The sequence below is a fragment of the Nyctibius grandis genome, chromosome 5 (assembly GCF_013368605.1).
Source record: "Nyctibius grandis isolate bNycGra1 chromosome 5, bNycGra1.pri, whole genome shotgun sequence".
Taxonomy (NCBI): domain Eukaryota; kingdom Metazoa; phylum Chordata; class Aves; order Nyctibiiformes; family Nyctibiidae; genus Nyctibius; species Nyctibius grandis.
In genome coordinates this window covers 91,417,102-91,433,399 of record NC_090662.1, presented here as the reverse complement: position 1 = coordinate 91,433,399, position 16,298 = coordinate 91,417,102, and positions in this window count along the sequence as shown.

Below are 16,298 nucleotides of genomic sequence, written 5' to 3'. Positions count from 1 at the left end.
TTTGTTTTCCATTTAAAAGAAATAGTCCTGGAAACTGATTGTTATAGCCAACATATAAGGAAATGTTTATGATTAAGCGTGTTGACAATTTATGCCACATCATTACAATGCCCTGTTTTCAGTTGTGTATGAACTTTGCTACATTTGAAATAACTAGGGTGAATCCCCTGTCAGGGATTAATCTCTGTACCTTACATCCTTCTTTTCCCCTTTCTTTGAAGAAGGGAGGAAAAATAATTAATTGAGTTTTCAGAAAAAATTAGGGAGACTTTATTCTCATGTATATGCTAAAAAAAAACCTGACAGGGATACCAGAAAGAATTAATAATCCCTACTTAATTTGGATGAAAGACTTGTCTTTTGATCAGCAGTTGGGGCGGGGGATTCCTCTGATGTCAGGAATGTGTACTTGCCTATTTCCCTGAAAATTTTCCCGCATTTACTCAAGTTATGAGCGTCAGAAATTCCTGCTTCGCACAAAGACATTAGAAACGCATGTCCTCTGAAGGATTTCTGCCCATTCTCAAACCCGGGGTGGACAGCAACCTCTTCTCCCACCGGAGCGGTAGGGTACGTGTTGTGGCCATGCTGTCTCAGGGCACAGGAGGTGAACGGTGTTGCTGCTTCTGCTGTGGTTTCAGTGTTTGTCTGACGGAGCATGGGAGAGGAAAAGGAACCTTTCTGACAAGACTGCAGAAGGTAGGGAACAGTGACTGAAGTAGTGGGAATTAAGAGATTGGGACAAAGAGCTGCTGGGTTCAATATTCTGATGTTTTGAGCAAGGGTGGGGGGCTCACAGGTAGGACTGAAAACGTGATGGGGGAGAGGCATGGACCTCAGATGCTTGTCTCCAGAAACAGAACAGGAATTTCCACACATTGGAAATTCAAAAATTAAATATAACAGAAAAAAAACCCTTAGAAAATTAATGATTCAGGCTTCAGAGCAGGGTTTGGATGACATGCAGTAAATAAGACATGAACCACTTATTGAACAAGGAGTATAAAAGAAGACCTCAAATATACAGGATCTTTAACAGAGATCCAGTGAAAATTGTTATGTGGTTATGTAATTAAAGACAGTAAGTTAGCTTATAGATAGGGCTGAAATAAGGTCAGGCTTACTGCTGATGATCCTTAATATCCGAATGTTTGATTTTGCAGCATTAACAGTTTCTTAACATAGTATTATTTGTACAGTACATAGACCTGGTATAGCATATAGGCCAGGACCTACACTGCTGTAAAGTGAGTTAGATTCTGTATCTCATTAATGGCTTAAATTAAATTAATTAACAGCTATTTACCTTAGCTCTGGCTTCAAGCCACAAGAATTCAAAAGAACACATCCTTCGCTAAGCCAGCTTCTGTGTATTCTGTAATGAGATGGGAGCAAACCATAATGATATAAAAAAATCCTTTCATTCTTGTCTTCCTTTCTTCACACAAACATGTGCAGCTGTGGCCCATAGCTGCTGAAAATAGTCATCACCACAATATGGCAATGAATATTTTCAACCATTCTTTTAAGAAAGCTTTTATCTTTTCTTGGCCTCACAATGTCTCCAGGCGATCTATCTCCATTGTCAGGGCCTTGTTTAGTGAAGTATTGTTTCAAGAAGCATAGTCCAGGACGTTTTTTCTGGTATGTGCCTGGGAAGGAGTTAACTTGTAGATGGCTTCAGCAGCTTATCAGATGACAGTCCTCAGCCTTGCTGCTGCCATGTGCCAGGACTGCCTCATTTGCCAAGAAGGGCCTAGTCCCTGGTTTTGCACACGTTTGGCTTGCAAGCTGGCCAGAAACTGGTGTCGGGTACCTGACTACAGGTATTGGTAAGATATTGAATTTATGCTGGAGGAAAGTGCCAAATTCCATTGCTGTGGAATAAATGAGTTCATGAGGCTGTGACTTAAGTGCTTCAAGAAGGTGATGTGAGAACTATTATTTCCAGCACCGAGGCAGCTCTACGTTGTTGCAGTGGTTTACCCCTGGTTCACGTTCTCACAGTTATTTCCATAACTGAAATTGCCAGAACTTTTTAAAAATATAAGCTATGATTTCTAGAGTGTGATTTACAAGAAGTGAGTTCTGTGGGGGCTGCAGAGCTGTAGGAAGCAGGGTCTCTAACTGTGCAGCAGAGCAGACTGTGCCCCGTGGACCAGCTTGCTCCACTTGTGATTGCTGTTCTGCCCTTTCCTCTGAGAAGTTTCTATTGAACACCTTATGCCACACACTCTTGTGCACCTCATGTGTGAGATCAATTCTCCACCCTTGTGTCCTGTTGGGCCACTCTTCTGTCTGATGTTTGGTGAAGCGTGTCTCACCTTCATACTAGCTCAGCCTCAGGACTGTGGTGTGATGTTCGGTTGGTTTTTCAGGCTTTCAGGACTGCCTTGCAAATAACAGTGCTCTGGTTGAAAACACGGAAAGCAAATCCTGCAAATTGTGAAGCAGCCTTGGCTTTCAGAATGACCCCAAATAGCTCAGGAGACAAGTGACCTGAAACCACCTGGAATATTTGTATACTCTGTTTTTTCTGAAGAAAATCTGCTCTGTTCTCTGTTTTCAAAAATTGGCAGTAATAATATATTTTTTTTCTAAACTCAAAGAAGCAAAAAAATGATTTTGCTCCTTCCCTGCTAGGTTGAAATATCTTTAAATCTTTTCTCTTTTAAGTGAGTGTTTGGAGGGGGTGAGGGGAAGCGGGAGAAAAAGGGGCTTGAATAAGTTGCCAAGGGAGCATCTCAGTGTATCAGGTTTTTTCCAGGCATTGTGTAAAACAGTCCCTGCCGTAGTGTGCTTATGTTCTCAAAGAACAGGTACAGAGAATCTGGAACTGGAAATTGGGAATGGGATGACGCTAGCAGGGAGCAGCATCATGGTCCTGGAGAATAGGGCTGGAGGGATCTATCACCACCAGGGGCCAATTTGGAGAAAGTGGAACCCAGTGCAGAAAGCATTTGAGTCATTCAGCTGTCAAGTACCTGTGAAGCCCATGGGCAGAGTATGTCTCACCCCCTTTAATGGCTAGACCAAATATGAAATGGCAGACTGCGACTGCTGCTTGTAAATTGAGAAACAAAGACATTTCTGTCCCTTCATTCCCTCCCCAAGCAAACAGCAAGCATGATGGATGTTGGGCCTTTTGTTATTTGTCCTGGTTTGGCCTAAACCAGGCCAATTTTCCTTTCAGCGATTTTTACTTTCAGCTAAGTCTCTTCTAAGTAGCTGCACTTTCTGAAACTAACTGCATGTTTTGCAGACAGCGTCTGCTTCCAGGACTGATAACGCTCGAAGTTTGCAGTTATCGCTGAGGCACCGGTAGGGTTGTTATGCAGAAAGGCTCTTGCTTGTACTTATTCCTAGAGAAACCAAGGTCACTGCTAAATTCCTCACTGCTTACGAGTGAAGAGCCGAAGGGCGGGTCGCACCTGCAGGGAGGAGCGGACAGAGCAGGTGACCCAAAATTGACCACCGAAGGTATTCCATCCCATACACGTCATTCTCAGTATAAAGCGGGGGGATCACAAGGGTCTTGCCCCCTTCTGCTATGACCGGTGTCCAAAGAGGACTCTGTCTGTTTTCCTGCTGCCCCCGATCCCGATCCGTGCATCCCTGAATCCAGCTCTCGACTGTCTCTAGGCCCAGCCTGGGCCTTCCCGGAGCCTGCCCTGCAGTGCCAGTGGTGATGTGACATCAGAGGAACTCGATCTTGGTTTGTATATATTTGTATATATTTATATATATATTTGATTATTCCAATATTATTATTATACTCTTTTTCATTATTATAGTTTATTAGAACTGTTTTAACTTTCCAACCCGGAAGTCTCTCTCCCTTTTCCCTTTCCCTTTCCCTTCGGGGCGGGGGGGGGCGGTGAGGGTTAACAGAGAGTGTCTGCCACAGGTTTAATAGCCAGCCCAGCTTTAAACCGTGACATTATTAAATCAGTAGTTCAACAACTATACTGTGAACATTGACTGATAGCTAGGACAAGTGGCTCTATTAAGATGTGGAATAAGATAGCAAGAGAATCCCAAACCAAAACACTTTCCCGTAGGAACAGGGAAAACTGGGATATGGCAACTGGTGTTTCTGTTCAAACACAAGTGATCAGGAGCTCCCTTCTGCATCCAGTTTTGAGCTGCCTGCAGACATGTAGGGTGCTGCTAGGGGCTGAGGTGTGAGGCAGAGAGCCTCCTTTAGGCTTTCCAGAGGCAGCTCCTGTTCCCGTGGATGCTTCGGACAGTGAATGGCATTGTTCTGGGAGCTGCAGCTTGCACGGAGTGGATTTATACACAATGTCAAATCCCTCCTGTCCTGACCCTTCCTGACTCCTAGACATCTGTGAGGGAACACCCCTGAGAGGGTATCTGTAAAGAACCGTTTATTTTGCAGTGAAGGGGTAATCTCATAATAACCAGGGAGTTCCTCCAAGTTCCTGGGAGTACCAAGTGAATGTTGCCCAGTGTTGCTGGCTGAAACACTGCAAACACAAATACAATGGAGGCTCTGAAGAAGGCAGAGCGGCTCAGCACCCACAGCCCATGTTTATTTTCTCCAGAGATGAAGGGGGGACTGCAGGTCAGCAGGAATTGTGCATTCTGACTGATATTTATTGACTCAGAAGTCCTTGCTGACAGACAGACAGACAGATAGGCAGGGAAGGGTTCCATTACAGTGATGTGGTTTCTTTCCCTCTTCACCCCTGAAGCTTTCACTGCTGACACTCTTTACACATTGCTGTGGCTTCTCCAGCTGGTGCTGGGGCAAATGGCATCTGCCTTTCACCTTGCTGATGCTGGAAGGCTGGATGCCCTTAGGGAACTCAACTATCAGGCTTTTGGCGAGGTACTGCAGCACATCTATCAGAGATGTAGCAACAACCCAGAGCTTCATGTTCAGCCTTCCCTTTGAGACCTGGGTTAAGACTGGAGGTCTGGGTCAGATGCTGAAGGTGAACTCTGGGTGGCTACTGGGGGGTCTGTGTGAAAGAGAAATGTATCCCTGCGCTGTGCTCAGCCCCATTTCCACCTTCCATTCCCTGATGCAGTCAGTGCTAATTAGGTCTTTGATTGCCCTACTCTAATATTGTGTTTTAGGAGAGATTAAAGTCCTTTCCGTAAGTGAGACAGATCTGCTGTCAGCTATTTGCAGGAATGCTACGACACTGAGCAGCCTCCGTTCCAGCCAGGGGTCATGGCTTCAATACTTTTGATTCCTAGTATGGTTCCTCCAGAGGATCCCTTTGGATTTAAGATCCTGCTGGAGATTTATATCTGTTATAACCAGTACAGTCACCTATGCTTTTAGCCACACAGGGCAGCCTTTTTTAATGGGCAGCCTTCTTTAATGAGCTATCTCTGGCAATGCAAGGTGCTGGATCCTTCATCCTTTGTCAGAATGGAGAAGCAAAATGTCCATGTTTAACTAGCATGAATTGTTTCTCTTGTCCCCACACTCACCACTGTCTTTTTAAGATGGATTATCTCACTTTGAGTGCAGTAAACCAAAGGCGGCAGTTTCTAAAGGATGCAACAGGCTGGGGTACAGGATGTCTGGCATGTTTGCAGCAAAGCAGTGTCAGACAGATCAGATAGTAGATTCTTTACTCACTTGAAAGACGTCATACTTGCAGCATGGAGAAGTGAATCACACTAATCTCTTGCTTAATGAAATTTACGTTAGGGATGCTAAGAAGTTGCAATATGAGGGTGCCCTTTCAGATTCAGTCTTTATGAATGTGCCATCTCTGCAAATACAAATGCATGTGAATGAGAACCCCTGCATCAGATAAATTAGTCTACTTCTTGATTGCCAATGCAAGATTATGTGCAACAGTGCATGTTTTGTTTTAACAGTCTTAAATGGTGAGGTATCTTCCACATTTGGATTCTGACTGTTTTTGCAGTAATTTGATTCATGCAGTGAGGCCTGGTTGCAACACTTTCTGTTCTGTGACAGAATGCTTCTTACATCACCTAACATACATGGAATACTTTTCAGGCTCTACCTCATTAAAAACTGATGCGTAGACCTCCTGCCTCTAATGTACAGGGGCAGATCTTGGCATATTTTCACTTTGAAAAGATTTCCTCTCCTTTTCATTAATGACAGAGGTACAGCTGTCTAAAGACTGGGGATTTCCCTCTACACTGCTGGATGTTTACTGTCTTGGTAATCTGTTTGTGGAGAGCCACGTGCTTTTGTTCCCTCAGTAAAGCTCCTTTAAGCAAAACCTATTTTCCCTAATGTGGCCTTCCTAGTAAACAGGAGTAAAGAGGGTGAGGGGTTCAGTATGTGTACCGTGGATGCCAGTGATGGGATGGTACTGCAAGGAAAATGCTTTCCTGGCTATGTCTGTTAGCTGCTGGGAATGTCTCATTGATCCATGGCTTAGGCCTAAGAAAAATGAATTTTGGTAATGAGATTAGAGGAAGATTAAAGCATTTTTTTTAAAGATAGCAGTCTTCTGGGTTCTTTGACAGATTTCCTTTTGGTTTTGTTTTCTTCCCAAAATATCTTGTGATTTTCTGCAGTCAAACAGAATAATATCAGGTATTACGACATGTATACAATTCAATGCACCTAACTGATTCTCCACATAAATATATACTCACAGTTTTGTAGGTTTATAAGTTTAGATACCTTAACTGATGCTGGAAATCCGCAGATGCTGGATGCCGTGTATGTACAGCATGAAACTAAGGTACAGTTATACACTGGAAGCTAACTGAAAATATCCCTGATGGGATCAAGTTTGTCTTTCAATGATGCCAGGGCACACTAGTTTATATTAACACACATTAATTAAGCACGTCAGTTGAGTTTAGATCAACAAATTGAAATGGGAACAGATAATCATAGAATCACAGAATCATAGAATGGTTTGGGTTGGAAGGGACCTTAAAGATCATCTAGTTCCAACCCCCCTGCCACAGGCAAGGACACCTTTCCACTAGACCAGGTTGCTCAAAACCTTATCCAATCTGGCCTTAAACACTGCCAGGGAGGGGGCATCCACAATAGCTGGTTCCTTTCTGGCTTGTACACACTTGTTATGTATTTAGGTCCTATTCTGGACAAGCAGAGCTCTGTGCAGCAATATATTTCTTTTTGCTAGCTTTGCACTTCACGTGATGGGTTCTGGAGGACCATTAGCTTACCCTCTTTAACACGTTTCAAGAACGGCCAAACTATGGCTTGCAAAATAGATATTTCCTGACACATAGTTAGTCCAGCATGGAGACCATTTCTTGCCATCCTCTTCTGAAGGCCCTCAAGGCATGAGTACAGAGAGCAGGTTATAGGCTGTGTGGGTTGTTCTTATGGTTAGTGCCACCAGGTAATCCCTGTAGTCCTCATTCGCAAAGATACATGTAAGTGACATGATGCCATGTGACAGGACACATCAGATGATGGAAATCCAGCTATTGACCACATAACAGGTACATATATGGAAACTTAACAGAAAGGCTCAAGCTGAAGAGACAACCCAAAAATGTCCCTGTAGGAGGCTCTAGGGTCCACTTCAGCAGAAAGCTGAAGAGTCAGTGCTTTTCCAGGGCATAATGTGCTCCAGCCATACCTTGCACCTTCTCCAGCACATTGGCCATGTCCTTGTGCCAGATTCTTCAAGCAAGCAGGATGGCCCAGGTGAACAGTGCCATGGAAACTCCTCTGTGTCCTGGAGATTTCCAACTCATTAGTTCTGCCACTCTTCCAGTCCTGGTACAGAGGCCACAGTGAAACACAGCCTTTGTTTTTGTACATGGAAACCCCACACTTTAAGCTATGCTGGTTCAGCAGAACCAGAAAGAAATCAGTAGGATTTAAAAGATACTTTTCTGAGTAAAGGAAAAAAATCAATCCTCAAGAGATTAATCTGGGTTGAAGACTGAAATACGAATACGAAGAATGAAGAGGTAACATTGCAAGCTGGTCATTTTGTTCAACATTAGTGCATTTTGACATATGCGAGGATAGGGGAAAAAATACTTAATTAAATTTTGTTGTCTAAAATAAGCAAGGGTGCACTCACCTAATCCTGGGCAGAAATGTAGTTTTTGTCACTGGCTGTTGGACATTATATTTAAATTGGAAAGCCCAAAGCTTTTGGGTTCAGGTTTTGCAACATAGTTCAGTTGAATTATGAATCAGGAATTATGAAATCTGAAGTGGCAAATGGTTGTTGTTGATACTTTTCTTTAAAGGCTTGACTGCTTCCCCTTTTGTCTAGTTTTGCTTCTGTGTGTATCCTGTGTGTCCCTACTTTACTTCCATGTCTCTTACCTGCACCTAACATGCCTGTTATTAACATGCACTGTTAATACAGTAGACTTAATTTTCAGAGGGGCAGCACAAAACCAAAAGCAGCTGCCTTTGGTTTTGACTGGAATTCAGCACCTCTGAATATCAAGCACTAATGTTTTTCAGTTGGAAAACCAGATTCCCTTCTATAAAATAATGCTTTGCATTTACGATTTAAAGAACTTCCAGTCTATGTAGGTTTTAAAATGCTGTGTGCATGCTACGTTCACACAGGAATCTGGCAGCTGTTTCTAGGGAGCATTGAGCAACAAGATCTTGTAGTGAACAGCAGAATTATTTTTTATTTAGAGATTACATAACTCTGACAAAATGGAAAGCAGCCCTCGTGCTTCACTGTAGACCAGAACTTTCTCTTCCCAGATGGAGGATGACCTTTAATTGTGTCAGTTCCACCCCACATCCTCAGAAAACAAGGGCAGCTGCTTCACACATGAAGGGAAGCAGTGACTGAAGCAGCCATGTTGATCAAGGATAGATCATGACTGAGGTAACCTTACAATAGCTACGTGAATTAGACCCCATCTGTCAGTCAGGTCTGTGAGTCTCCAGGCAAAAATAATTGATCTTAAATGCCACAACTTGAATGAGCCCCTGCCTACCTCTGTCTCTTTAGTGGTCACTGTCGTAGCAATACTGATGCATCCAGAAAAGCTGCCTGTCACGGTTAACCCGTGGGGGATCAAGCAAGGTTTGATGCTATCAGTGCAGTGACACTGCAGTGGAGCTGCTCACTCAGCAGCGGCTGTACAGAAGGAACCGGCAGACGCAGACGGGGAGCTGAGGAGCTGATGGTGCCCTCGGGCTCAGTCTGCTGGAGGAGGAGTTGCCATGCAGACTTCATGTAAATGGGACTCATAGCAAAGACAGAGAAACTAGAAACACACCAAGTATTCTGCCCTGAGTTAATTCATCAGTAGTCCCATACATGCCTTTATCAATAATTTTCCCCAAAACCCTGATACCACTTATGCTCCTCTATCTTTCACTCCTTTTGTTCCAGCCGCTCTTCTAAATGTTCAGGTTTTTTGATTCTCTTTCTCTGTTCCTTTAATGTCTTCATGGTGCTGAGGGGGTGGGTAGGCAGGAGGTGCTCGTACCCCTTCCACAGAGCAGCTGTGATTGCTTCCCGAGTATGTGTGAGAGTTGGGAAAAATAGCAAGGCATGATTTTTGCTGTACGCTGAAAGGCTTTCTCCATCAACCTGAACAAGGACCTGAGGAGTGGTGAAAAGGTATAGAGCTGTCAGCCCCAAAACAAAAGTGTTTGCACAGTTGAGAAGTAAAGTTGGACAGTGTCTGCGTCCTCTGATGAGCTGAGACAAATCGTCTGCTCTGAAATAGGCATTCGATGTTTGCTCTGCTATTCCTTAAAGTTCGGGGCTCTTGGTCAGAGAAATGACTTCAGTGCAGTGGTTAGCATGGAGTCACAGCAGTACAGACTTTATCATTTCTTTTGACAAAATTGTCACTGAATACTAAAATACAATTTTAAAATATGAATTCACTTTGACTATGTTTATGTTAGCTTTCTGTGAACAATCAAGCGATTTACTTTTATTGACAAGAAAATCTGTAAAAAGTCAATGTCAAAGATACATATGTGTGCATTTAAGTAAACTAGTTTTAAGTTCTCATGCATAAGCATTCAGTTTTGAAGTGCTTACACATTCCCCCAGCCAAAGGAATGGAAACAATACAATGTGATTTATCTGACCAATCAAACCTAACCCAGACAGCTGCAGCGCAGGCTCTCCCGCTGGCTGCTATTTCCATGCCGGCAGAAGAAGAGGGTAGATGCCTCTGATGACTGTATTTTCATTGTGAGCTGGTCACTCGGCTCTTCTTGCTGATGACTGAGGAGCTAGGAAAACCACAACCTGTCTCGAAGGGTCAAATGTGAGAAGTGTGAGAGCCCACTAAACCTAGTTCTTACTGAAGAACTGCCTATCAGTGGTATTCACTAAATTTGGCCTTTCATTTCTGTATTTAAATATGAATATGTTGATAGGGAGCAATTTGCATGCTGTGCTGGATATGAAATCTTCCCCCCTTGCCCCGCTAACTGATTCAAAATTGTTAAAAGAACTGTTGACAAGTTCCATGCAACAAGTAGTGTATTAGGACAAAATGGTGAAAAAATATGCTGACATTTAGTGTCACAGTGTTGTTCTTGTGTAACATGGGTGATGCATGATGTCATCACTGAAATAACAGCTTCAAGCTATACCTGTGTAACACTCCTGTGTGAATATTCTACAAACAATTCAGAAATGAAATACAAAGGCCTCATTAAAAAGAAAAGAAACACCACCAAGAGCCAACGTTTAGATCGCTCAAGGATATGCCAAAATGCCGGCAAAGCTGCTGCCAAACCTGAAGATGTCTAAATTCCTTACAGGGCTGTACCTTTGCCAGCAAAGCTCCTTGTGATCTTGAAGGTCTGCCGCTGAGCAGTTAAATCTTGACTGCATTAGGTAGCACAGCACGTAACCTGCAAGATCTCAAGAAGAAAAGCAGCGTAGCGTAAGCAGGATTCCCCTGTGCACCCCTCAGGTTTCTGTGATGAAACAGAAATTGATGCCCGGGATTCAGGCAGGTTATGTGCGTGCTCGTCCCGTCACCTCCTCTGTCGGTGATCCCACCTGGCAGCACGGGTTAGTTCGTAGCTCCCTGTCCACGCTAGTTCTTGCCATCTCTCTTACTTGTCTTTCCTCTATTTTCATCCACAGCAGGGAGTGTCTGCCAAGAACTTGTGAGAAAAGGTAACCTCAGGACAGATCTGTATTTTCAAGGGGTGCATTTTGATGGAGACGTGGATTTGGAACAAAATGGCAGTCGGGGTACAATTCTCCTCAAATCATATACTTAATCAGCTCTGGTAGCATGATCCCCTTGCTGTCTAAAGTCTGTTTTCAAACAAAGATCTCCCTTTTAAAAAAAACTATTTTGAAAATTAAAAAAAACTATTTTGAAAATTAAAAAAGTGGTGTTTGGATCATTTTTTAAACCAGAAATCAAACACAGATGGATTTATAAATTTGTGAATACCGTGTTTTTCAGCTTGTCATTAACCCCGCCCCGCTTTGGCATATTTCAGGTGAAACCCAAGTGCAGCCTGACATGCCCGTTGTGGGGAAAGGACCTTTTCCAAGGCGGGGGAGAAGCTCGTAGGGCTGCTCCGGCGGCCAGCCTGGCCTGAGCCGCACAGCGGGGGCCAGGCGGTGGTGGCGGGCGGGTGGCAGGGTGTGCAAGGGGAGCTTCTGGTGGCCCCTGTGAGGGTGGCAGTGTCAGACATCTGCTGCACACATTTTATTTATTTCTTCTTTGGAATGGCTGTGTGAGTGGTGCGGTAAATCTCACACATTTTCTCAATCTGTACTCCAACAAGGTAGGATTGACAGCTGGAGAAAACCGTATATTCTGAGTGCTAAATAGGTTATCCACTGTCCGTAAGAAAGAAAAGCAGTGAGCTTTACAACCGTGCCTCCCAGCCGTGCCCTTGTTTATGACTTTGCCACTGGCAAGGCTGAGTGTCTGACCCCTGCTAACGTGCGGTGCCTTTAATAAGGAGAGGGAGGGAAGTAATTTTATACTCAGCGTGTGAGTGATTCATGTTCTCAAAGGGGATAAAAATGTTATTAGAAAATTCTCCTGCCAAATGTGTGGCAAACGAAACCAATTTATTAATGCTGTGAAGCCAATGTGTGAAATTGGGATAAAAGGTGAGGTGCGGTCTCACCACCATGCTCACTGCGGCAGAATGTGCTGCAAGACAAAGGGCTCTTGTCCTCAGAAAGGGGATGCTGCTGTTGTGACCACAAGCAATAGCAGCAAACAAACAAGACGTTTTCTTCAGCTCAGATGCACTTCAAAGTGTTGGGGTGAGAGATGCCGAGTCTGAAAGAGCAGACCTTGATCATGAGCCATTGAACTGCTGCTTTGAAACCTGTAAAACATTGTCAGGACACCTTTGAAAATGCCTTTATTCTTTCCGTAGTTCAAGGCTTCCTCTTCATTTAGGGTTATTATTTATTTTATTATGTGTTAAGCAGTCTCAGTGTGCTCTGTGTTGAACAAGACACAAAGCAAAAACAGTCCCAGGCCCCAGAATACTCCCAATTTGAAACAAAGTCCACATAAGTAAGGCATGGTTTTGGAGCCAAGCAAGAGGCCCAGACATGGCCCGTGCTTTTATACTAATGTATTTTACATGGGATAACGGTGAAGGTGACCATATGTTCATGAAGTACCTATAAAGCAGGTGCTGTACTATTGACAAAAGCAAAGCAAAAGAAGTTTATATTGAAGTGACTCCTGAAAGGTCAAGAGTCCTCTGCCTGGTGCCCTTAAACTGAAGAAGTCTGGGAGTCATCCTGCATCCCCCTAATTTTTGCTGTCCCTGCCGACACCATGTTTGATGCAACTGAACAAGACTGAAACAGCACGGATGGAGCTGTAAGCAGAATGAGCAAGTCTCAGCTCTACATCTTTTTACCTCATACGCAAATAGCATCATCTCCCTGTTTTCAGCACCTGGAAAACATCAGTATCTGGACAAAGAACAGTCAGGAAGAGCCTGTCAGGACAGAGGAAATCTGCAGGGGAATTTCTGCCTTGAAAAACTCATCTTCTCCAGAACAGAATGTACTCCTTCATCTCATGGTATCTGACTTCAAATTATCATGTAAGTAGGCATGCTTAATTCTTCTGGATTCCTTTTTCCTCCTGAACAGCCCCAAAACATAGATACTAATAACTCCATTTCTCATCTGCAGGTAACTAGAAATCTGGGCCTTGTTCAATCAGATTTTGATTTCACTGTGGCGATCATCATCTCCAAGGAAGTTTGTTGCATTATTTTATACTCAGAAACAAGGCTGAGGATTGCTTTGATCAGTTTCTGGAGAACTATAACCCAGCTATTAGCTCACTTAGCCTATCCAAGCCCAATCTTTCTACTCATCTTTCATTCAAGAAAGCACTTACCATATTATCCCCAGATTCTGGCAGTAGGGCAGAAGAGGTGATGTGAAGTTAAGCTTTGAAGAAAGAGGTGAAATGTATTCAGAATGTTCCTGAACAAGAAGTGTGAAAACTGTCTATTGTTCTTTCATGCTAAAGAGGGATGCTCAGGAATTTGATGAAAGACTATAAGGAATGAAATTTAGCTGCTACAGTTGAGCACACACACCATGAGGGTCTGCATATCTTTTTTCATTTACTTCATGGACTTGACCTCTAAATGAAGTTGCGCAGATTTAACTATTCTCAAAACTATGAGGGTTTTTGGTTTTGTTTTTTTTTTTTCAGTCTAGCTTCTATTAATGAATCTTGTACTAGTAAATTTATTCAGATATGGGATTTCTTCAAGCTTCCCTCAGCTGCCATTGTACCACTTTTCTGCCTGCCTTTGAACCAGCAAATTCAATCCACAAGATCTTAACATTATTTGTATTTTGTCTAAAGCAGGGATAAATTAATTACTTTCTGACATAATATTAACATTTTCTTAGCATAAGTCACAGAGCATGGTAGCCCAGCCAGAGCTGAGTGATCCAGAATTTGAATTAATTGTTGGGGTTAGTATAAAGTACCCACAGTCATCTGTCAGGTGAGTGTCTCCTTCTAGCTCTGTTTATGGCTGGAATGGAAAGGTGAAGTTTGCAGAACCAGTAGCCCAGTCCCTGTACTCCATATCATCAGATTACAGCATTCAGCTTTCTTGCCATTACATGCAAGTCCTTTGAAGAGTGAGGTAACTGCAGCTGATTGTCAGGACGTAGTATTCTGAAGTAGAGTCCAAGGTCTCTAACACATAAAAAACCATAAATAAATAAAACCTACCACTGATTGGCAGAAAAAAAGATTCAAACTCCATATATGCCTCAGAGTTTCCAGCTTCTTGAGAGAGTCCTGCGTAGTCCCATAGTGTTTTTACCTTCACAAGCTCATTGTTGTTGTTGCAAGTTCCTGGTTCCTGTATCTCTTAACTTTGTGGGTGAGCTTCTACATACTCTACGTTTTAATTCCAGCATTTGTCCACCTCTTTATGGAAGTGACCTCAGAAATACCTGGATGTGGTCTCACTCAGTTGTTACAGCCAAGGAAAAGTCTCAGGCATTTATTGCACTTCGAAATACATTCAAGTATACGCTTGCCCGGAGTATGGATGTACTTAATATTTTCTGTCTGATCAGCTGTTTCCATGTATTTTGTGGGCCTTTCAACAACATCAAGAACCCAGTACATTCGATCCATGGACTTTCCTAGAAGGGCCTTCAGAGCAGGTAGAATCTGTAGACAACCTAGGCAAAGGGTACCTGTGCCTAGATCAAGGCAACATGGGCACCTCGAACTACATCTCAGAAGATGAAGTCTGAGACGAATAGGCTGTTCAAACCATTCTCCGACAATCTGTTAACCATATTCCCACCATTTTTTTTCTTCTCTCTCACTAACATGAAACTATCACTACATTCCACTCAGCCATCAAGAAAGCTGAGATATTGTCCCTGTTGGTAAAGGAAGAGAAGTCTTCTCCATGGGGTCCCTGGAGAGCATTTTGCTGCATTTCATGAGATCTAAGAGTTTACAGTCTAGTGCTAGTTCTGGAAATGCATTCCCTGAATAGAGGCTGTTATTTTCTCAGTTCCAGTCTGCAGACCTATTATCTGAATTGGCTAATCCTCTGCTAAAACCTATCATGGGGTCATGGTTACAGAATAATATAGTCTGAATAGCAGTAAACACAATAGAAGACAAATAACTCCATGAATTCTGGAATGAAGGGTTCATGGTTGGCATCTTGTGGTAGTTTAACTTTGGTGTCTAATAATGACACCAAAGAACAGAGGCTCTTCCTCCAATTGGCTTCAAGAGCAGCTTCCTGAATGGATTCTCTGAGGTCAGTGAAGAACTAAGCTTACCTTGCCATCTCCCCATCAGCAGGGGAGCACTGGTAAGGGCTCTTCTCAACAGGTAGTGATTGTCATGTTGACTATCTGAAGTTAATATCTCTGAAATATTGTCACTTGTGTCAGTTACAGTTGAAACTGCCTAACTTGTTCAAGCAACATTGTGAGAAGAAAAAGGATAAAAAGGAAAGTAGAAGCAAACTATCATCACAATCTTCCATCTTCCCCTTCAACAGCCCACATGTTCTTATAAGCCTTGCTTCCTCAGGAAGCGTTTTAGTTTACTCTCTCAGCAGCAACACCACCCAACAGTGTTTTCTGCCACAGTTTGATAATTTTGTATATTGCATGGAGACTTAACAAACAAAGTGATGGAAAGGACAAATAACCAGTTTCTGATGTCATGTGCACTGGTGTGTCAATCCTCTGGAGCTCTGCTGAAGTCACTGGAATTACTCTACATTTCCACTGGTATGAGCAGATCAAAATATAGCCTCATTTATGCTGTAACTTACTTTTTTTAGGGAAGCATAAGAATTTCCATTTTGTATTACAATACTTAATTGGGAGTTGTTTATTATTATACCGTTATTATCACATGGCCTAAGTGTTAGTGGGCAGAGTCATCTCTCAATGTAATTTTGTATTTCCTGGAATCCCAGATCCTTGGACGTCTCAGACATGTTGCTTCAGCCAGTAGCAGTGCAGATGTGACTGAGCTGTAACAACCTCCTGCTATTGCTTTACCAGATAAACTGTGATTTATAGCTGTGTAGCATATCATTTGCATTTGTTGTTGTTTGCAGCCGCATGACAGCAGTGCTCTTCACAGTGTGCCAGAACTGTATTTGGTCTCGGATGTTAACATTTTCACAACAGCACTGTGTGATTTTGGCTGGGGCTAGTTTGCATTCATATGTATATGCATATGTATATACATTCATATACATACCCTCTTGTGCCTGCTCTGCTGTTCTGCAAATCCAGCGCAGAGCCACGAAGATGATTAAGGGGGTGGAACATCTCCCTTATGAGGAGAGGCTGAGGGAGCTG